General features: G+C 38.1%; 1 protein-coding gene across 3 annotated transcripts in view; it reads right to left on the bottom strand.

Moving 5' to 3' along the window:
* Window positions 1-23,769, bottom strand: part of LOC121369154 (protein kinase C delta type-like) — a 99,421-nt gene that overhangs the window by 61,507 nt on the left and 14,145 nt on the right. The window contains exon 1 of one of the 3 annotated variants that reach the window (XM_041494039.1): window positions 21,028-21,643. The exons of 1 other annotated variant lie outside the window; for it this stretch is intronic. The gene's annotated coding sequence lies outside the window, so the exon portion shown is untranslated. Of the gene's footprint in view, window positions 1-11,995; window positions 12,604-21,027; window positions 21,644-23,769 lie in introns of those variants that run through there. One more of the 3 variants, XM_041494038.1, reaches the window with a different exon arrangement.

Raw genomic sequence — 23,769 nt, 5'->3', positions numbered from 1 at the left:
AGGATGGACCGCCCATACTGGAAAGTGCAAGAGAGCACCAGCAGCCCGACCAGGGTCGGTAGCGGGTGGGGCATTTGTGGTGCTCCTGAATTTTGAATATTCCGTAGGATTAAGTCCAAAATATAAAAGATTGTGCAGTTTTAATGAGGTGATTTGGTGTATAATTTGGAACTGTCAACTTTCTAGACCATGTGTCACAGATGACCAGGCAGTTGTTTTGTTTAACAACACCACTAGGGCACATTAATTCACTAATTTTGACAAGTATTCGTCAAAGGAAATCCACTAAATATTTTCAATTAAAAGCAAGGTATCTTCTATACACACTTTCCCACAGACAGGACAGCACATACCACAGCCTTTCTATATACCAGTCATGGAATGTCCCAGACCACAGTGTTTAAGGGGAGCTGTCACTCTCATTCCCTATCACTCTCCTGAGACTAGTCTAAGGAGAGTGATTTTTAGCTCCCCTTTATATAGCCTGTTAATTTATGTGTTATCAATTTGGTAATGGTTCTCCACAATCTAAGTTAGGGAAGCAATTAATCACTCCCGGCCATTTTTTTTCACGCTGAGGTCTGGGTTATGTCGATAACAATATGTTAAGTGTCACAATTCATAATGCATATATGCACCACAGGTTTTACTACAGATGACTGCAATGTAAAGATACTGGGCTATGCCGTTGATCTATTATTCTGGCCACTCAGCAAAAACACACTGGTATAATTAACTGTTTTGTAATATCTTGTAAAAGGATGAGGTACATGCAACAACAATATAGACCACTTAGTTATCTGTTAAACATTGTAACATGTGGTCTGTTTTGCATTTCCATACATATTTCATGACATACCAATGACCATAGTAATATAAAACAGCTGAATGATGTTGAATAACTAGCAATATTAAATAACTATGAACGGTAAGTAACCTAATTAACTAAGAATGCAAAACAGCATAACTGTCAAACAATCCAACAATTATAGACAACTTACATATAGAATGTTATAAATAATCTAACAATGTTATAAAGAACAATGTTTTAAAAAAACCCATCTGACAATGTTAAAAGAACTAATATCTTAAACAATCTAAAGAATGTTAGAAATAACTAACCATGCTAAACAACATAACAATGTGTTAAACGAGAGAGAGAGAGAGAGAGAGAGAGAGAGAGAGAGAGAGAGAGAGAGAGAGAGAGAGAGAGTTGTGATTGATTAACATTTTTTTCACACCTATTCTTAAACTTCAAGGAAAAAGAAAACTCAAGACACGAAGGTTAAATAAGTTAATAGACTACTTTAATTAGCCTACTTTAATTTTCTAAGAAAAAAAGAAAGAAAAACCTTTCCATTTCTGGAGAATGTTACCACTTAGCAAATAATAAATGAAAAATTGTTTTTAAATAAATCAGGGTTGGGTCAGGAGTGGGATAAAAAAAAAAAAAAAAAATGAAGTTTATTTTTATTTTTTTAAATCAAACAATCTAACACTCTTTCAATAGCTGTAACCGTACAAGTGTAAACTAATACAGTATTCCATTATCTTGCACTGCAGTTATTTTTTAGATTTTTCTTTCAAACACTATTTTACTTTTCATGCTATGATCAAATACAGGCAGTGCCTGGCCCCCTTCCCCTATATTTTGCGACAGTTATATATATATATTTATTTTGTACTTTATACATTGAAAAATCTGAGGAATTCCTTTAGGAACGTTGTCATTGGGCTCCCCCCCCCCAAAAAAAAGAGGGGATTTTCTGAATCCACCACTGACAGAAATCTGGAATGGTGCATGATGCTTGGAGGATATTTAAACCACAACAGAGCCAAACTTCTTATCTCATCATGCCACATCATTTAGAAGCATGGTACGTCAGATACATGTACTTCAGAAACTTACCACATGGTATGCATAGTTATTGCATGCTTTTGATGTTTTGATCAACTGCACATGGAACCATCTAACAGCTTTCAATCAAGGCATTGAAAGTGTGCAATAACAGGCACGGCGGAGCGGGGGATGTGTGTGCTGGGGGGGGGGGGGGGAACCTCTAGCCCCTCCAATAATTCTGAATCAAAAATATTATTGGCAGAGATGAGTTTTACTTGTAGAAAGAAAGAAATGTTTTATTTACGGTTATATGGCGTCAGACATATGGTTAAGGACCACACATATATAGAGGAAACCTGCTGTCGCCACTTCATGGGCTACTCTTTTCGATTAGCAGCAAGGGATCTTTTATTTGCGCTTCCCACAGGCAGGATAGCACAAACCATGGCCTTTGTTGAACCAGTTATAGATCACTGGTCGGTGCAAGTGGTTTACACCTACCCATTGAGCCTTGTGGAGCACTCACTCTGGTTTTGGAGTTAGTATCTGGGTTAAAAATCCCATACCTCAACTGGGATCTGAACTCAGTACCTACCAGCCTGTAGACCAATGGCCTAACCACGATGCCATCGTGGCCGGTCTCTACTTGTAGAATGCAGGAAATTGCATTTAGGACATCTAGTTTTCAAAATTTTATGGGGGCACATATTCCCAAACTCCCTAGAAATTTAGCTTTTCTCCCTTGATCTCAGTCAGCCCCATCCCACACCTAATGTCTATTTGCTTCCACCGTGCCTGAATAACCATGCATGCCACTGGTACATTTATGTGGCAACTTTAACATGTTATGGGGTTAAAGAAGTTTATTAAGCCGTGTTCACAAATAGAAATAACTCAAGCCAAAACTGCCAGTTGTGAATGTAACATCCATGCCAAAAAGGAGGAGATGAATCCGTTTGTCATCACAGAAATAATTGAATTCATAATTTACTTCAAGTTGTATAGCGTGAGTAGGAGACATTAGTTCAAAATGGAAAATACATGTGCATAATAATGCCCCTCTAAGCAAGTACAAGTACTTAAAGTGTGTTATAAACCACTGTTTGTCAGCAGAGCTGTTATTAATGACGTAACCTGCATCAATCAGTCTTTGTTTAGAAGAAATTCTCTCATTCATTGTTTTGGGTTTTTTACAAACGATTTCTAATAAAAGCATTGTCAAGAGTGTGAAGCCAAACAGTAAAGGAATCAGACCGGCCTCGGTGGAGCAGTGGTTAAGCCATCAGACTACAAGCTGGTAGGTATAGGGTTCGCAGCCTGGTACCAGCTCCAACTCAGAGCAAGTTCTTAAGGGCTCAATGGATAGGTGTAAGGCCACTACACCCTCTTCTCTCTCACTAACCATTAACAATTAACAAGTAACCCACTATCCTGGACAAACAGTCCAGACAGCTGAGGTGTGTGCCCAGGACAGCATGCTTGAACCTTAATTGGATAAAAGCATGAAAATAAGTTGAAATGAAATGTGATTAATGATTTAACTTGCATCTAATCAGTCTTCATTTAAAAAGAAATTCTCTCATTCACACTGGGGTTATTTTTTACAAATGATTTCTTATAAAAGCATTGTCAAGAGTGTTAAACCAGGAAAATGATAGAGTAAAGGAATCAGGAGCAGATTCCAGAGGACGAGTGCCAGGGTGCTAACCTCTCCCCCAGAATTTTGCAAAAGGCAGTGGTTAACAAGTGGTTATGGTTTGTTAATGTTTTAACAAAACCTCTAGAGCACATTGATCTATTAATCATAGGCTATGGGATGTCCAATACTTGGTAATTCTGACATATAGTCTTATAGAGGAAACTAGCTACATTTTTTCATTATTAGCAAAGAATCTTTTATATGCACCATCCCACGGACAGGATATCACACACCACAGCCTTTGATATACCAGTCGTGATGGGACTGGCTGGAACAAGAAATAGCCCAATGGGCTCACCAACGGGGATTGATCCTAGACCATCCCGTCCCCTAGTGGTTAACAAATGCAAATCATGAATTTGTTTTTAGTGGGGTACATGTAATGTCTTAGTTTGCTTGATGTTCCTAGGGAAGACTGCCATATACATGTAGTGAAATAAAGCATTTTAGTGCATTTTTTAATATTTCATTTTCATTTGATTTATACTTAATTTCGTGCTAATATCCAGTTAAGTTTCAAGCACGCTGTCCTGGGCATACAACGCAGCTATCTGGGCTGCCTGTCCAGGACAGTGAATTAGTTGTTAGTGAGAGAGAAGTTAGTAAAATGGCCTCGCCCATACCCAATGATCAAGTCATTAAACTCACTTTGGGTGGATGCCAGCATACTGGGATGTGAACCCAGTACATACCAGCATTAAGACTAACAATATAGTTGCCCTTTTTAAATATTTAAATACTGCAGCTGTACCATATGTACTGTCCCAAACAAGACAGCAAATACCATGACCTTTGACATATGTATATACCGGTTGTGAGATACTGGCTGAAATGAGGTAAAACAAGCAATGAAATTGATCCCATAACTAAAGCACCTCAGGCATGCACTGTACTGACTGGACTACAATATCCTGCTCAATATTATCGCCTGGTTGGCATATAGCTGTATAATATGGCTTGTAACATACCAGGTGTGAAACTTGAAAAACAACTGGTCTGTCTAAATGAGGAGAAACTGGTTCCACAACTCACCAAACACGTATCTCACACAGGTGCTCTAACCACTGACCGACTCTAACCACTGACTGACAGAAGAGACAGGAGCCAGTGTAGACTACAGACCAAGATAATGACTAGTGGCTTGTGACAAGGCATTATTGAACTGATGTTATCCGATACAGCAAAGCCAGAGAGCAAATAATTAAACACATTACCGCAAGTGCCATACAGATGTGTGCATTAACACACTACGGGGCCAGAACTACATTGTATACCAATACATATAACCTGGCCTCAGTGGTGTAGTGGTTAAACTATCAGGCTGGTAGGTACTGGGTTCGCAGCCCGGTACTGGCTTCTCTCTTACTAACCCACTGTCTTTCCCAGATAGCTCAGGTGTATGCCCAGGACAGCATGCTTGAACCTTAATTAGATAAAGCATGAAATACATATTTATAAAAAATGCTATGCTGTACTCTGCATGGCATATAATACACAAGGCTGGAAGATACTGGGTTCTTATCCCGGTACTGGCTCTCACTCAGAGTGAGTTATAATGGAAAGGTGTAAAACGTTTGCTTGTTTTTGTTTAACAACAACACTAGAGCACACTGATTTACTGGATGTCAAAGACGGTCATTTCTTACTCATTGTCTTAGAGAAAACCTGCTACATTTTTCAATAAGCAGCAGGGGATCATTTATATGCACTTTTCCACAAACAGGGCAGAACATACTACAGCCTGTGATGCACTGGTTGAGAAGGGGAAAAAAAACCAATCAGAGTATGAGTCCACTAAGGTGGTTCAATCCTATGTTCCAAGCACCTCAGGTGAGCACTCTACCGACTGAGCATATATACTTAGCTATAAGGCTGGAAGGTACTGGGTTCTCATCCCGGTACTGGCTCATACCCAGAGTATTTTAAAGTGTCCCGGTGAATTTGTACTACATGACTCCTCTCCATCACTATATAATCAGTGGCAGGTCGGGGGGGGGGGGGGGGGGGGGGGGGAGAGGCACCGACCTCACCCGACAGTTATATTTTAATTTTCTTTCTGTTTTGTTTCAGCCATATGTCATTGGGGCCCCTTAAATGGATTTTCTGGATCCGCCACCAACCACTAAAGATCAACCCACTGTCCTGCACAGACAGAACAGAAAGATATGTGTAAATCCAGACAGCATGCTTGGACCTTAAATGAATATATTAATTATTATATAAACACAAAAATTAAATTATAATGAAGTGAAAAATGTGTTAATAACAGGTTTATATCAAAAAGTTTATAATTAAGGAATTGCTACATGTGTAAGTGTATGAACAAATATTCTGTTGTTATAGTATTAAGAGTTACTTTTTTCTTTTCTTTTCTTTTCTTTTTTCCTTTCTTTTAAAACTCGATTCTGCCTGAATGACATCATTAAAAAGCACCGGTCTCAGTTGCACAGTGATTAAGTCATCGGACTACAGGCTGGTAGGTACAGGGTTCGCAGCCCGGAACCAGCTCCAACCCAGAACGAGTTCTTAAGGGATCAGTGGTGTAAGGCCACTACACCCTCTTCTCTCACTAACCATTAACCAACTAACAACTAACCCACTGTCCTAGACAGATTGACCAGATAGTTGAGGTGTGTGCCCAGGACAATGTGCTTGAACCTTAATTGGATATGAGCACAAAAATAAGTTGAAATAAAAATGAAATTAAAAAGCTTAATAAAATACAGAAAATGAAATAAAAATTGTTATCAGGATTGATTCTATAGTCATGAACCATACCTTAATTTATCTTAATAACAGTTTTGCACAGTCTGTCTTGATTAATCTCATAAATTCATACTTGCATATTTATCTGTAGACAATTTTTCTACAATTTAATCAACAGCTGCCTAACTACTAGGTTTGCAAATCATCTATTCTTCTTATATTCTTCATTGCATAGTTCACACTATTTCAATATTTGGTTTGTATTTAAAAAAAGTAAGAAAGAAAGATAAAACTTTGCATCAATAGCATTACCATGGAGAAAACCCCCTGAGTAAAGATATGGAAACAATTGTAACACATGAAGTGTTTTCTAAGTGATAGAAACCTGAACGTGATATGTGTATATTTATAGCCCAACAATGACATCAGATCACGAAGTACACTTTAAAAGTTTAATATCTTCCGTGAAGCAAGATCACTTTACAATGACACAGTTATTCAACAAATGACTGAATCGAATTCATCTGATCGTTATTGTATGTACCAAGCCAGATAAATAAAATATTAAAATGCATTTATTTTCTCATTATGTGTATCAGGAAGTTAACGGTGTTGCTGGCAGTGAATACCACAGTACTGGTATTCAATACCACATCACCGGTACATATCTGTGTTTTATACAGGCATAATATAGAACTATTCTACTGATATTCAATACCACATCACCGGTACATATCTGTGTTTTATACAGGCATAATATAGAACTATTCTACTGATATTCAATACCACATCACTGGTACATATCTGTGTTTTATACAGGCATAATATAGAACTATTCTACTGATATTCAATACCACATCACCGGTACATATCTGTGTTTTATACAGGCATAATATAGAACTATTCTACTGATATTCAATACCACATCACCGGTACATATCTGTGTTTTATACAGGAATAATATAGAACTATTCTACTGATATTCAATACCACATCACCGGTACATATCTGTGTTTTATACAGGCATAATATAGAACTATTCTAGTAGTGAATTACATTTAGTGTTAAATTACATGTGTTCCCTTATTTCTTTAAATCGATATATAGCAATCTTTTTTTATTTTCTTCAGTTTAAAAAATATATTATAGCAATCAGGGGTTTTTTCTTCTTTATAAAAATCACCATACATTCCTCACTTACAATATTTTACACATGACAAATGGTTAAGAAGAGAATTTTTTTTTTTACAGTTTTTATTATTTACGGCCCTGATATAACACTGAGCACCAACTGCACTTCCTATAGTAACTTGACAGAATCTGGTTCTGGTGGGGTGGGGACGTACCCCGGTGGTAAAGTGTTCGCCTAATGCATGGTTGGTCTGGGATCAATCCCTGTTGGTGGGCCCATTGGGATATTTCTCATTCCAGCCAGTGCACCAGACTGATATATCAAGGGCTGTGGCATGTGCTATCCTGTCTGTAGGATGGTGTATATAAAACATCTCTTGCTCTACTAATGAAAAATGTGGCAGATTTCTTTTCTAAGACTACATGTCAAAATTACCAAATGTTTGACATCCAATAGCTGACCGACATCATATAACCGTAAATAAAATGTGTTGAGTGTATCATTAACTAAACCATTTCCTTTCCTTCCTATCCAATAGCTGATGATTAATAAATAGTGGTGTCATTAAACATAAAAAAAAAGTGTTTTCTGTAGCTAACCAAATAGTGCACTTTTAAATTTTAAATGGACACATTTTCACATGGTCCTGAATATTCTGTAATAGTAAATACACTTAGATTACCAAACACATACGTATTAATAGGTCGCTACTATAGTCCGTCCCACAGGGAACGCCTTTTTTATAGCATAAAATTTCAAACAACTTATTTATTTATGAGCCAATTGTTTTCTAAACTGGACACAAAATTAAGAGGTCTTTTTGTTATTTCCAAAACACTTGTACTTTTCTTTTTACATCAAACCAAACTGAAATTATTTACAAAAATCATTTTTGTGGGATGATGGGACAGACTATAGATTTATGATATAAATAAAACAGCATTACTCAACCACAGTAAAGCATGACGTCAGCTCAAATAATGTTAAATTTTTTTTTTAGGTTTTTTAGTTGGTTTTTTAAAATCCAAAATGCATACAAAATGGATTTCCAACCAGCGGACACAAATTAGCAAACTGAATAATCAAATATATAGTTTAGTTGCATATTTTATAGTCTCCATTCTTCAGCATTTGATTAAAACTTTCAATTTAACAAAAAAAACCCAACAACAAATCTTTAAGTTAAAGTTTGTTTTGTTTAATGACACCACTAGAGCACTGATTTATTAACCATCAGCTATTGGATGTCAAACATTTGATAATTCTGACATATAGACTTAGAGAGGAAACCAGCTACATGCTGCCATTAATAGCAAGAAATCTTTTATATGCACCATCCCATGGACAGAATAACACATACCATGGCCTTTGATATACCAGTCATAGTGCACTGGCTTGAGCGAGAAATAGCCCAATTGGCCCACAGATGGGGATCAATCCTAGACTGACCGTGCATCAGGCAAGTGCTTCACCATTGGACTATGTCCCACACCTAAAACCTTTCAGATGCTGGTACTGTGTATAAGTTTTCCCCTAAAACCTTTCAGATGCTGGTACTGTGTATAAGTTTTCACCTAAAACCTTTCAGATGCTGGTACTGTGTACAAGTTTTGAAAATCTGTTGTGTTTGGCTCTTAGTCAGCTTTGTTCATTGTGAGAGTAAATTTTCCCGATTATTGAGGGAAAAGAACTGCATCACTTACATGCATTTTGCAAGTATATTTAGAGAAAAATGTTAAATATTCCACTGCTGATGTTTGTATACTACTCAAAAGAATTTAAGGGTCAGACGATATTTTCGACATTATTTTCTGAATGTCAATTATATTAGCTAGACCATAATGTCACGCATGGTACTGTTCCATTTTGACGAAAGTGGGTCTAAGCAACCCATAAATGAATTAAAATCCACTGTCATTGACACTGTCGACTAGTTCTAATGGCGAAAACATGCTTACATTTGCACGTAAATTAGGGCGAAAGAGAAAGGTCTGCTAAGTGCCCATAACTTGCTTTTTCACAAAGCGCTTCATTTGCACGCTTTGCACGTGTATTCCATGTTCCCAATGCTGAATTTCCGTATAATTGGAGCTTGCATTCGTGTACGGTGCACACTCCAAATTCGACAATGGTACGACTTCAACTGACTATCGAAGATCAAGGAAGGGCTATTGCTTGGCTTCAGGATGGCAATACGCAAAGAAATGTTGCTCTGAGACTTGGTGTCAGTCAGAGTGTCGTTGGCCGACTGTGGCAACGGTACCAAGCAACGAATTCTGTTCGAAATCGTCCACGTTCGGGAAGACCCCGAAGCACTACAAATAGAGAGGACCGCTACATCACCAATATGGCTCTACGTCAACGCACAAACACTGCACGCCGATTACGTGACAATCTGCGGACTGCGACTGGAACTCGAGTGTCTGATCAAACCATACGCAATCGTCTGAGAGCCAATAATCTACGCTGCCGTCGCCAGGCTGTTCGACCACCACTCCTACCACGTCACAGAACGTCCAGACATCACTGGTGTACACTTCATCTGCGGTGGCAACGTGTTCAGTGGGGTCGAGTGATGTTCACTGATGAGTCCAGGTTTAGTCTCCAGTTCAACGACGGTCGGGTTCGTGTCTACAGACGTCCTGGGGAGCGCTTCGCTGACGTTAACGTTAGACAACGTCACCGGTTCGGTGGTGGCAGCGTCATGGTATGGGGCGGCATCTCTATCCACCACAGGACCCCCCTATATGTGGTGGATGGCAATCTGAATGGAATCCGCTATCTGAATGAGATTATCCGGCCGTTGGTTCTCCCAGGCCTTCAGCAGATTGGCGGCGGGGCAGTTCTGCAGGATGACAATGCCAGACCCCACCGCGCCAGGGTGGTAACGGACTTTCTCAGACAACAAGGTATCGCCAGGATGGATTGGCCAGCATATTTGCCTGACTTGGCCCCAATAGAGCACGCCTGGGACGAATTAGGCAGGAGAGTTCGGGATAACCATGCCCCTCCGGCCAACCTTCATGATCTGGGTCAACTTCTTATGGCAGAGTAGCAGGCCATTCCCCAAGTGTTCTTCAGACGTATTGTCGAGTGTATTGTGCCAGGGGTGGATTCACACACTATTAAACGAATGTTCTAATGTGTAAAATCCATGTTTGACAACCTTCAACTTTGACAGCATGTCATGTGACTTTCTTGTATACAGTGACGTTTATTTGTGGTTTTTTGTAAATATGGAACAATAAATTAAATTTTTGATGTAGTTTACATCATCAATCTAATAAACTCTGAAACTTATTTGGTTATAAATTTTTGACCCTTAAATTCTTTTGAGTAATATACATGAAAATAATCCATTAACCAGTCTTGTTGGCAGTCTCTGTGACTGGAAGATTGTGGATTGTGTGAAACACTAATGGAGCTATAGTTTTATTTTAAAAAATATTTTGTGTTTTAAACTTATAATATAGCCAGTATTACATTTAATGTTTAAAAATAATAGTTTGTTCTACAAAAATAAAATAAAATTTAAAATAAACATTCAAGTAAGTTAACTCTCAAACAATATAACATATGCAATTCCCTGTAAAACTAATTGAAGTAAGTTAATTCTCAAACATTATAACATAAGCAATTCCCGATAGAACTAATTGAAGTAAGTTAACTCTCAAACAATATAACATACAGAATTCCCTGTAAAACTAATTCAAGTAAGTTAACTCTCAAACAATATAACATACGGAATTCCTGATAAAACTAATTCAAGTGAGTTAACTCTCAAACAATATAACATACGGAATTCCCCATAAAACTAGTTCAGGTTTTTATTCAACATAATAGGTTAAATTTTTTCATTATTATTATTACCGGTCCGAATGGGTATGTAATAAAAATACAAATTTAACAAAAATAAATAACACACACACACACACACACACACACACATTGACATACCTCTTTTGTAAAATGAATGAATGAATGAATGTTTAACAACACCCCAGCAAAAAAAAATACCCATCAGCAATTGGGTGTCAGAAAAGGTTCCTTCCTTTGTAAATATGAAAATTCATTTTGAAAATACAATGATGTATCTCACTATATGATAAATACACAAATGTACTGAATGAACATTAAACAACTACGGTAGTAGTTACTAAAGTTCACTGAAAACAAGCCCGTTATTATAAACAGTAACATGAAAGAGCCAAGAGTTGGGCATTACTCAGTGCTCATGTGGAGGTGTTCACACACACAACACAGACAACACAGACTTCACAAACAACTATAGCACTTGTATTCAAAACACCTGACCCTGACATTACAAAGCAAAAAATCATTGTTCGCAAACTTTGTGGTTAAATACTTCACAACCTGTGAGATAGTACAAACAGGCAAAAATCTGTCTTTGTCAAGCACAAATAAAGACAAAAGAACAAACTTAAGAGAGAGAGAGAGAGAGAGAGAGAGAGAGAGAGAGAGAGAGAGAGAGAGAGAGAGAGAGAGAGAGAGAGAGAGAGAGAGAGAGACAGAGACAGAGACAGAGTGAGAAAGACAGACAGACAGAGAGACAGACAGAGAGACAGAGAAACAGAAAGAGAAAAACTATTTTGCTTACCTGTATATACAGCCACACCTTAGAAGAAAATGCCTTCGATTTATATCACCTGTCTACATGACTCCGCATGTAGGATATATGAGATATATTCCACTCTGGGTTCACTAATTATGCAAATCCAGTCACCTCGAGACAAGCCAGCTATGTATGTGAAGCCCGCTCACTTCACAGATGGCTAAAGCATTGAGTGTAGGTGTGTCCTATGCAAACGATCACACAGGTTAGTTCTGCCTGGCGGAGAAGGAAACATCAAATAGAGGAATTGCTGTTCCCGTTATTTGCCTGCTAATCGAGGCGAGGATGTGTAGATTGGGTCAGTCAATGAATGGCTTGGGAATGTTGCCAATCAGAGCAGTGAAGTCAGTTTACAATTTGCTCCATCTCGGTGAGGTTTACTCGTCTTTATCAAATGATCAGGGTGGGATCTGGCTCAGTCGGTAAAGCGCTCGTTTGAGGTGCTCTGGTTGTAGAATCAAACCTCCAGGGAGGACCCATTTTCTGATTGGGTGTTTCTCCGTCCCGACCAGCACCCCACGACTGGTAGGTGCTGCCCTGTCTGTAGGAAAGTGCCTTTAAAAAATCCCTTGCTTCTAATAGAAAACATTTACGACGTTTCCCTGATGTGCTTTGGTTGCACGATCGAACCACCTCGGTGGACCCATTCTCTGATTGGATTTTTTCCCGTCCCAAGCAGAGTCGCATGACTGGTATATCAAAGGTCATGTTATGTGCTGTCCTGTCTGTGTGAAAGTGTATATAAAAGATAAAAGATCCCTTACTTCTAATAGAAAAAAATGTACCAGGTTTCCTCTGAAAACTACATGGGACGAGATTTAGCTCAGTCGGCAGAGTGATTGCCTGAGGTGCTTTGGATGCAGGATCAAACCTCCTCAGTGGATCCATTCTCTGATTGTTGTTTTTTCCCCTATCCCAACCAGTGTCCCATGACTGGTATATCAAAGTCCAACGCATGTGCTGTTCTGTGTATGGGAAAGTGCATATAAAAGATACCTTACTGCTAACAGAAAAAAAATTAGGGGTTTCCCATGAAGACTACAATTCAAAATTACAAAATGTTTGACAGCCAATAGCTAATGATTAATTAATCTAATCTAATTAACCTAAACTTTCCCATTTGTGCACTTCACAAGTCTAACTGTGAGGTATGAAGTTTACAATTTTGCTTCTTTGTAAAATGTATTTGTTTAACAACACCACTAGAGTATATTTATTGTTTATTAATCATTGTCGATTGGATGTCAAACATATGATCATTTTGACACAGTCATTGAGAGAAAACACGCTACAGTTTTCAACTAGTAGCAAGGGATCTTTTATATGCACCATTCCACAGACAAGATAGCACATACCACGGCCTTTGATATACCAGTCATAGTGCACTGGCCGGAACGAGAAATAGCCCAATGGGCCCACCAACAGATATCGAGTGTTTTACCACTGGACTACATCCTGCCCTATTTTTAAATGTGCCGTGCAATTGAATGAATGTTTAAACACATGTACCCTAGCACAAAAAAACATATACGCTTTTGACAGGGATCGATCCTAAACCCACCGCACATCAATCGAGCGCTTTACCACTGGGCTACGTCCCGCCCCACTTCTTTATGAGGTTTACAGCTTACACTACATGTACCTTCATTAGGTTTACAATTTGTTATCTTATCTCATTATCTACAGAGTTCGAAAAATAAACTAGTCCGACATGTGATAGTGCTTTTTCAAGTCAGGTTATTGACAAATGCTGACCTACAAGCCTGTCAGACTAGTCCTTAACCTGCACCCCCCGCCCCACCAACACCCCCCCCCAAAAAAAAAAACACCTAACAACCCCACACATCCAAAAAAACACCTGGTATATCAAAGGCCATGGTATGTGCAGTCCTATTTGTGGGAAAGTGCATATAAAATATCCTTTGCTGCTAATGGAAAAAAGTAGCATGTTTTCTTCTGATTACTTGTCGGAATTGCCTGCTGTTTGATATCCAATAGCCAATGATTAATTAATCAATCTGCTCTAGTTGTGTCATTATACAAAACAAGGAGATGGACGTAGCCCAGTGGTAAAGTGCTCACTTGATGCATGGTCAGTCTGGGATATGTTCCCATCAGTAGATCCATTGGGTTATTTCTAATTCCAGCCAGTACACCATGATTAGTATATCAAAGTCCATTGTATGTGCTATCCTGTCTGTGGGAAGGTGCATATAAAAGATCCTTTGCTACTAATGGAAAACTGTAGCAGGTTTCCTCTCTAAGACTATATGTCATAATTACCAAATGTTTGACATTGGATAATCAATAGCTAAAAGTGCTCTAGTGGTGTCATTAAACAAAACAAACTTTAACTTTTAACTTTTAAACAAAACAAAACTTTTTAACCATCCAGCTCAGCATTGCACAGTGTGCCTTAAACTGAATAGAACAGAAACATGAATGTAAAGTGAAATGAAATGTCTATGGGGTCTCTGAAATCAAACGACTATGGGGTCTCTGAATTCAAATGACTATGGGGTCTCTGAAATCAAATGACTACGAGGTCTCTGAAATCAAATGACTATGAGGTCTCTGAAATCAAATGACTATGGGGTCTCTGAATTCAAATGACTATGGGGTCTCTGAAATGAAATGACTATGAGGTCTCTGGAATGAAATGACCATGGGGACTCTGAAATCAAATGACTATGGGGTCTCTGAATTCAAATGACTTTAACTTTTAACTTTTAAACAAAACAAAACTTTTTAACCATCCAGCTCAGCATTGCACAGTGTGCCTTAAACTGAATAGAACAGAAACATGAATGTAAAGTGAAATGAAATGTCTATGGGGTCTCTGAAATCAAACGACTATGAGGTCTCTGAAATTAAATGACTATGAGGTCTCTGAATTCAAATGACTATGAGGCCTCTGAAATGAAATGACTATGAGGCCTCTGAAATGAAATGACTATGAGGTCTCTGAAATGAAATGACTATGAGGTCTCTGAATTCAAATGACTATGAGGCCTCTGAAATGAAATGACTATGAGGCCTCTGAAATGAAATGACTATGAGGTCTCTGAAATTAAATGACTATGAGGTCTCTGAATTCAAATGACTATGAGGCCTCTGAAATGAAATGACTATGAGGTCTCTGAAATGAAATGACTATGAGGCCTCTGAAATGAAATGACTATGAGGCCTCTGAAATGAAATGACTATGAGGCCTCTGAAATGAAATGACTATGAGGCCTCTGAAATGAAATGACTATGAGGCCTCTGAAATGAAATGACTATGAGGTCTCTGAAATGAAATGACTATGAGGTCTCTGAAATGAAATGACTATAGGGTCTCTGAAATGAAATGACTATGAGGCCTCTGAAATGAAATGACTATGAGGCCTCTGAAATGAAATGACTATGAGGCCTCTGAAATGAAATGACTATGACGTCTCTCTGGAATAAAATGACTATTGGGTCTACACCTCAGCTTAGATAATGCAGCCACTTTAGATGATTGCTTACACCAAAAGTTTTGTGGAGTTCATCTTGATATCTCATGGGAAACTAATCTCATTAGACCAAATCGGCACCAAATCGGACTGGTGTTCCCAGGATGGCATCGGTGGGAAAGGCAACAGTTATCACAACAAATAAATAACTGTGCTGATTGCCTGTCAATTCTGTGTCATCTTTCACCACTGTCACGGATAAAATGAACTTTTTAAACATTCATAGACCATTTCACGTGATAAGAATTTGGCTAAATCAATAATATACTGTCAACTTGTAGAATATTGGTTTGTATCTGTCCAGTTTTAATTAAATTTTCTGACCAGAATTTTGCTCATTTTATAGTCTTAGGTCTCCAGAATTTAATTAAAACTTGTTCAGTTTGGCACTGAAAAGTCAGTACAATTGAAAAAAAAAAAAGGTTTTCAGTTTTAAAAAATCCCCATCTTTCAGTTTAGTCTATACTCCAACCTCCAATTTAACATCACATGCTTGCAGTTTGTATGACATTTCTATAATATTAAAGTCTGACTCTTATTAGTCTTGAGTCTAGACTATAAAAGTTTTGTAAGCTTCAGGCCTGTTATTGAACACTTCTTGAAATGTATGTAGGTTCTGTTTAGTACTGATATTTAAAAAAGTGACCACGAAAAAACATCCGCTTTTGATGGAATTTCAGTTTACGAGGGTCCTGTTCAGATGGATTTCACTTGTTCCCACCACATGAGTTATTCTTTTTAGTTAGCAGCAAGTGATATTTTACATGGTCTTTCCCAGACACACACTACCACAGCTTTGGATATCAGAATGATTGGCTGGATTTTTTATAAAACAAAAGTTTAAAGTTTGTTTTTACAACACCATTAGAGCACATTGATTAATTGTGAATTTAATCATCAGCTATTGGATGTTAAACATTTGGTAATTCTGACTCATAGTCATCAGCTATTGGATGTTAAACATTTGGTAATTCTGACTCATAGTCATCAGCTATTGGATGTTAAACATTTGGTAATTCTCACTCATAGTCATCAGAGAAAACCTGTCACATTTTTCTTAATGCAGCAAGTGATATTTGATATGCACTTCCCACTGACGGGAAAGCACATACCTTTTATAAAACAAATTTCACTGACTTAGAACCAACCTGTCAACAAATGCAAATAGCTTTGACCTCAGGAAAGAGTTCTTATCTAATGTTCAATAAGTGCAGGTGATATTTGACTTTACTTCATATTACTTCCTGGTTTATTCAATTCGGGTTCAACATCATGATAGAGAGTTATACAAACTACCTATTGCTGTTAGTTAGCACAGCATGTGCGTGTTATGAGATACAGAAGCACATAATTACATGTATCATGTTCTGCTGATAGTAATTCCACTTTTGTATGGAGACATAATTATTATATTACACAATCCAAGATGTTCTTTGTGAACAGTGGTCAGTGACACACGTAGAGAAGGAAGGAAATGTTTTATTTAACGATGCACTCAACACATTTTATTTATGGTTATATGGTGTCAGACATATTATGGTTAAGGACCACACAGATATTGAGAGAGGAAACCTGCTGATGCCACTTCATGGGCTACTCTTTTCGATTAGCAGCAAGAGATCTTTTATATGCACCCTCCCATAGACAGTTTTGTATGGAGGCATATATTACACAGTTCAAAATGTTCTATACTAAATATTAGCCAAACAAAGTTCAACTTCAATTTTTATTTGTCAGGAAATATATTGAACTTTCTGGTTATTACATTAAAGAGAAGACAGTGTGTCATATGGATTATATTTTCCTGTATATCTTGAAGGAAGGAAGGAAATGGTTTATTTAATGACGCACTCAACACATTTTATTTATGGTTATATGGCATCGGACATATGGTTAAGGACCACACAGATACTGAGGGAGGAAACCTGCTGTCACTACTTCATGGGCTACTCTTTTCGATTAGCAGCAAGGGATCTTTTATATGCACCATCCCATAGACAGTTTTGTATGGAGACATATATTGCACAGTTCCAGATTTGCTTTGTGAACAGTGGTCAGTGACATACATAGAGAATACAGTACAAAAGGTGTTTCTGCTTTTTATTATCCACATAGTTCAACATATATACAAGGGGTGAGACGTAGCCCAGCGGTAAAGAGCTCACTTGATGCATGGTCAGTTTGGGATTGATCCCCGTCAGTGGGCCCATTGGGCTATTTCTCGTTCCAGCCAGTGCACCAGGACTGGTACACCAAAGGCTGTGGTATGTGCTATCCTGTCTATGGGATGGTGCATATAAATGATCCCTTGCTGCTAACCAAAAAGAGTAGCCCATGAAGTGGCGACAGTGGGTTTTCTCCCTCAATATCTGTGTGGTCCTTACCCATATATCTGACACCATATAACCATAAATAAAATGTGTTGAGTGCGTCGTTAAATAAACCTTTCCTTCCTTCCTTCAAGATATACAGGGAAATATAATCCATATGACACACTGTCTTCTCTTTAATGTAATAACCAGAAAGTTCAACATATTTACTGACAAATAAAAATTGAAGTTGAACTTTGTTTGGCTAAGATTTATAAGATTTTTATTTGAGCACACATTTCAGACACAAATATATTTGATTCAACTTCAACACTGTATATTGTGTCTGCCATGGATAGTGCATTTCAAAAAAGGAAAAAGGGATAATTAAAAGAAAAATATACCTGCCGTATACTTAAAAGGGATATTAAAATTATTAAGATCACCTTGGTGGAGTTGTTCTTAAGCCATTAGACATTAAGGCTTGGTAAGTCCTGGGCTCGCCTCCTGGTACACCGGTTCCCACCCAAAGTGAGTTTAATGACTCAGTGGGGTAGGTGTAAGACCATTACACTCTGTCCTCTCTCACTAACTATGAACAACTAACCACTAACCCTCTGTCCTGGACAGACAATCCAGATAGTCACGGTGTGTGCCCAGGAAAGCATGCTTGAACATTACTTGGGTATATAAGCACAAAATTAACTATAATATAAATGAAGGCACAAAAATGAAGAGCCACTTATAGTATAAGGAGAGGAAAGTAATAGATGTTTAATGACACCTAGATGTAAATACACTTTGAACTATAGATAGCTATAAGGCAAACTTTTAACACATGTCTAGCTACTAAGTAAATGATAAACCTACATGGCTTATAATATCACAGCCAGAGGCAGTTTAGTTCTGCAGCTAGACATGGTTGTGTCGGATGATCCCAGATGACATGATGAATGTTGTAACCTGTCAATGAGCACAGCGTGCGTAAATGAGTACATGTCAATTAGCAATCAGTATTGATTACTACCATCACTCCCACGCCCACCCCTCATGGGGGTTGGAATCAGCTACAGCCCTGTTAATAGGTGTAGTGTCCCTTGCCTAAGGAGCAAGGAGCAAAGGGTTGTGGGATTGATTAGGACAGGGTGAACTTTAGTGATAGAGTGCTAATCTGATGTGCAATGGGATCGGATCACCCTCGAGTAACTTGGGTTTTTTCCATTCCAACAAAGGAAGTATTTTTTTTATTTAACAATGAATTAAACACACTTTAATAATTACAGTTATATTACATTAGAAATGGTCAAGGACCATATTAATGAGAAAGGAAACTGCTAAATCCATGTCATGGGTTACTCTTTTCAATTCATGGGATCTTTTATTTTTACCATGCCACAGACAGAACAGTACATACCATGACCTTTGTAATTTAACACTAGTTGTAGAGCACGGACTGAAACAAGAAACAGTCCAATGGACCCACCAACAAGGATTGATACGGTAAGGATTTTACCACTAGGCTATGTTCTGCCCGTCCTTCCTCTCCACCCCCACCATCACCCTCACCCTCACCCCGAGCGAGTGCAATGACTCATTGGGTAGGTGTAAGGCTACCTACCTCATGACTGGTACATCAAAGATCATGGAATTATATTATTCAGTCCATGGATAAAGTGCATATAAACGATCACTTGCTGCTTTTTGCTGTGAACAATCAATGTGACAGCAGTAGGTTTCTTGTCAGTTGACCAAGTGCTGAAATAACCCTATATTAGAAGGAAGGAAATCTTTTATTTAACGATGCACTCGACACATTTTATTTACGGATATATGGCGTCGGACATATGGTTAAGGACCACACAGATATTGAGAGAGGAAACCTGTCATTGCCACTTGATAAGCTACTCTTTCTAATTAGCAGCAAGGGATGTTTTATATGCACCATCCCATAGACAGGATAGCACATACCACAGCCTTGGATGTACCAGTTGTAGTGCACTGGCTGGAACGAGAAATAACCCAATGGGCCCGCTATAGGGGATTGATCCCCTGTGATAGAATAGAAATAGCCAATAGTTTAAGCTGCTATCATTAGATTATCTTTAGTATATTCAACAAAATCAATTAAGGGCCAGTGGATATTTCAGCATTTAAAAGTTGCTGATGTATGTGTCAGTAAACAAATTGTTTTTCTTTTCTTTTCCTTCAGGCCTATATTAACCCGTTGAAGACTGTACCTGAAACGTTAAATATAGGAAACACAACACTGTGATACTTTTAAAATGAGGTCATCTTAACAGGCTACAGAGATTTGTTTACACCCCGAACAACATGGAAGGGATCTTTGTTCAACAAATAAGTTCAGTTAGCATTCAGTATACCTATCATAGTACAGTAGATTACCATGACAATGACAGTGGATTTTATTCTCATGTCTTACAGCATATAGAAGAAACAAATATACTATTATACATGTATACAACTAAAAGCTGTATATACTTGTGTGGTACACTGATATGAAGGACATTATACTCGCACATAATGTCTATAGATGGTCTTTAAACTTGAACTGTTCATCAATTCATGATAAATAATACTGAACTGAAATTATATTGGGATGAATTCAGTATTTCTCATCACATTTAAATATATAATGGAATGGAAATATTTTAACATATATAACATAAGTAGACAGAAATTGAATTAATTAAAAATTGCAATAAGATAGTGATTACAGAACTTGTAAATCTTAGAAAATCTTCTTCTACCAAGTTAAATGTTACCACTACCCCTCCACCCCACCCTCCAAAAGAAAGTAAATAGACCTGGATGTTGCTGTTCTCGTTCTTTCTTTCTTTATATATCTCTCTCTCTCTTTCTCTCTCTCTCACACACTCACTGTCTGTCTGTCTGTCTCCCTCCCTTCCTCTCTTTAATTTAGCGAGTGCCAGAGCTACTAAGCCCTGCACTATCTCTGTCCCCTTTCTCTTTCACACTCTCCCTGCTCCCCTATCGCTCCCCCTCCCCTACCTCTCCCCCTCCCCTATCTCTCCCCCACCTACCCTCCTTACCACTGACTCACAACAACCAATTTATTTTTGAGGGTGGAAAATGTCATCATATGTAAAGAATTCAGTCATTATCTCTCTTTGTCTACACCCCCCCCCCCCCCTCCTTACAAATTTTCCTATTCTCTCTCAACTATAATTACCTTATTTCATACAGCTATTGAAACAAGCAGCTCCACTGAAACAATGTGAATATTCCACTCCACTATAGTGAGGTAATTACAACACTGGAAGCCTCATACCAAGAGCATGGAGTGGTTATAGCACATCTGGTGCCATGGTCCACTGCCGATAATCACCCTTCATTGTGTGCGAGTGCGCGTAGATCACATGCAGCAGCACCAGGAAAACTCTCTCACGATTACAAGCTTACACACCAGGGGTGGATGCTGAATTTTGCTAGTGATGAGTTGGGGTGAGGTGTGCACTCTCTTTCCCCTCCCCCTAGATACACACTGCATACTGACTTTATATAAATGCAACTTTTAAGTAACATTTAGCTAAATTATTTTTTAAAATAGCTGTACATAATTATACAAATGACACGGTTTTCAAATGAACCTTTTGGTGAAATGGTAAAGACATATACATTGTACATGTATGTATTCGCCAAATTGAATTATAAAATCGCTTCAGACAGAAATAAGGATGAATATGAAACCTTTAGTTCCCTCCAGTAGGACCGGTAGGGGAAGGAAGGAAGGAAATGTTTTATTTAACAACACACTTAACACATTTTATTTATGGTTATATGGCGTCGGACATATTGTTAAAGGAGAGGACAATTAAGGCATTTGGGCTGGTATGCATATTCAATGATATATAAAGCACATTATTGCTTAATATCAACACGTATAATCATATAGTTAATTAATAAAATGGTTAAATGTGACGGCTATTATATATAACGGGCTCAGCCATTTTGTACTATCTCAGTGAGTACGCCCTCTGGCGAGCTGGTGGTTACGTAATACTTAATGCGTAATGTCAGGAATGAGCCTTAGAACTAGAAAAACACAATCTACCTGGTTTTCGCGGGATGATAAATAGTCATACATTGCAATGTTCTGTAATGGTTTATTACTGTAAATAGTTCTGTAAAACTATTGATTAAGTAGACTTTTCCATCTAAAACCACAGAACTGACCAATTACATAGTCCCAAAGAAAAGAAAATTATCACTTGGGTATTGTGGGTTGTCGTTTTTGCTCCAACATAGCATTCCATAGGCCTAATAGTGTAAATTTTTCCTTTGGATTATTAAACAGAGAAAAATACTATAACCCCATTTTGTTCCGTTACTGCAACTTGAAATATATTTAGTTAAATACTAGTAGTTTATTATATTATGACATCATTTATGCTGTTTTACAAGTCAGGTTGATCAAAGAGAAGCGCCTTGTCGAAAATTACTGCTTTTGTTTACACTGTACATACAGGAGATGGTCAGGAGCTGATGTCACTTCGTCCCAAGCTATCCCACCGGACGTCACAAAAATTAAACAAAATGGCTGCCCCCAGTTAGCAGGAATAATCATGGTTTTTTATTAACTCTAAAATTACGCGTTTTTCATTTGCTAGAGTGTCAGTATGTGTTGGTGGTCCGGGTGTGCATCTTTCCAACACATAAGGCTCTTGTTTGAGTTGACCCTACCTTTAAGGACCACAGATATTGAGAGAGGAAACTCGCTGTCGCCACTTCATGGGCTATTCTTTCCGATTAGCAGCAAGGGATCTTTTATATGCACCATCCCACAGACAGGACAGCACATACCACAGCCTTTGATATACTAGTCGTGGTGCACTGAATGGAACGAGAAATAGCCCAATGGGGCCACCGACCGGGATCGATCTCACACCAACCGTGCATCGAGCGAGCGCTGTACCACTCGGCTACGTCTCCCCCCCCCCCCCAAGAAATACCTTCCTGAAACACTAACCTAGAGACACAAAATTATTCAACTGCTTGATAAAGCCTTTATAGCTTTTATAGCTATAAAACATGATTTTCTCAAAATCGTTAATTCAGCACTGGCTGCATTTTTCCATATACCAGGGCAGAATTGATGTCTGATTGGTTGAATTCATGTCACAAATAGAAATTGTCATTAGACAAATCACCAAAAGTGATTTTAAAGTTGAATTTGGCAAATACAATGTATATGTCATTACCAATTCACCATAAGGTTCATTTGAAAACTGTGTCATTTGCATATGTACAGCTATTTAAAAAAATTATTTGGCTAAATGTTACTTGAAAGTTGCATTTGGCTACACATTTTCTGATCAAATTCACCAAATTGCTATTAATTTTTGTCATCCAGCTTAAATCCTAGATATCTGACTGAGTCTTTACTATTTCAGAATTAGGCACCATGGCATCTCTCTAAGAATATCATTCCATCATTAAAGAATCCGTGGCTCATTCCATTTTCTGGCATTTTGACATTACAGTCTGCCATTATCTCTTTTATGTTAATTACAGCATGACACTAATGGATCTAAGTGCATATAAAATACCTCTTGCTAACATTCCCCTTTTCTCTCCTCAGACCAAATGTCACAATTACTGCACGTTCACCAGCAAAACAGCCATTGTTTAAACAAGTGCTGCATAGCATTGGTTTAAAGCTAACATTCCTTTACTTTTTCATCACACCTGAAGTAATGAAGCACTTGCGTTCATCCCATTCTCTCAAGGACGGCCATCAACAAGTGACAAACATTAGGAGCCATTAAGTCAGAGCCTTTGCACGGGTCAGCAATCAGAACGCATATGCAGTGTGCTGTTGGTAATAACGGCTGTATATTGATTAGAGAAACGCTAATTGCTGCCTACATTAACGTCTCTCCTTTCATGTTCAAAAGAGTTAATAACATGCCTG

This window comes from Gigantopelta aegis, chromosome 3 (assembly GCF_016097555.1).
Source record: "Gigantopelta aegis isolate Gae_Host chromosome 3, Gae_host_genome, whole genome shotgun sequence".
Lineage (NCBI taxonomy): Eukaryota > Metazoa > Mollusca > Gastropoda > Neomphalida > Peltospiridae > Gigantopelta > Gigantopelta aegis.
This window is presented reverse-complemented; position numbering and strand designations above follow the sequence as displayed.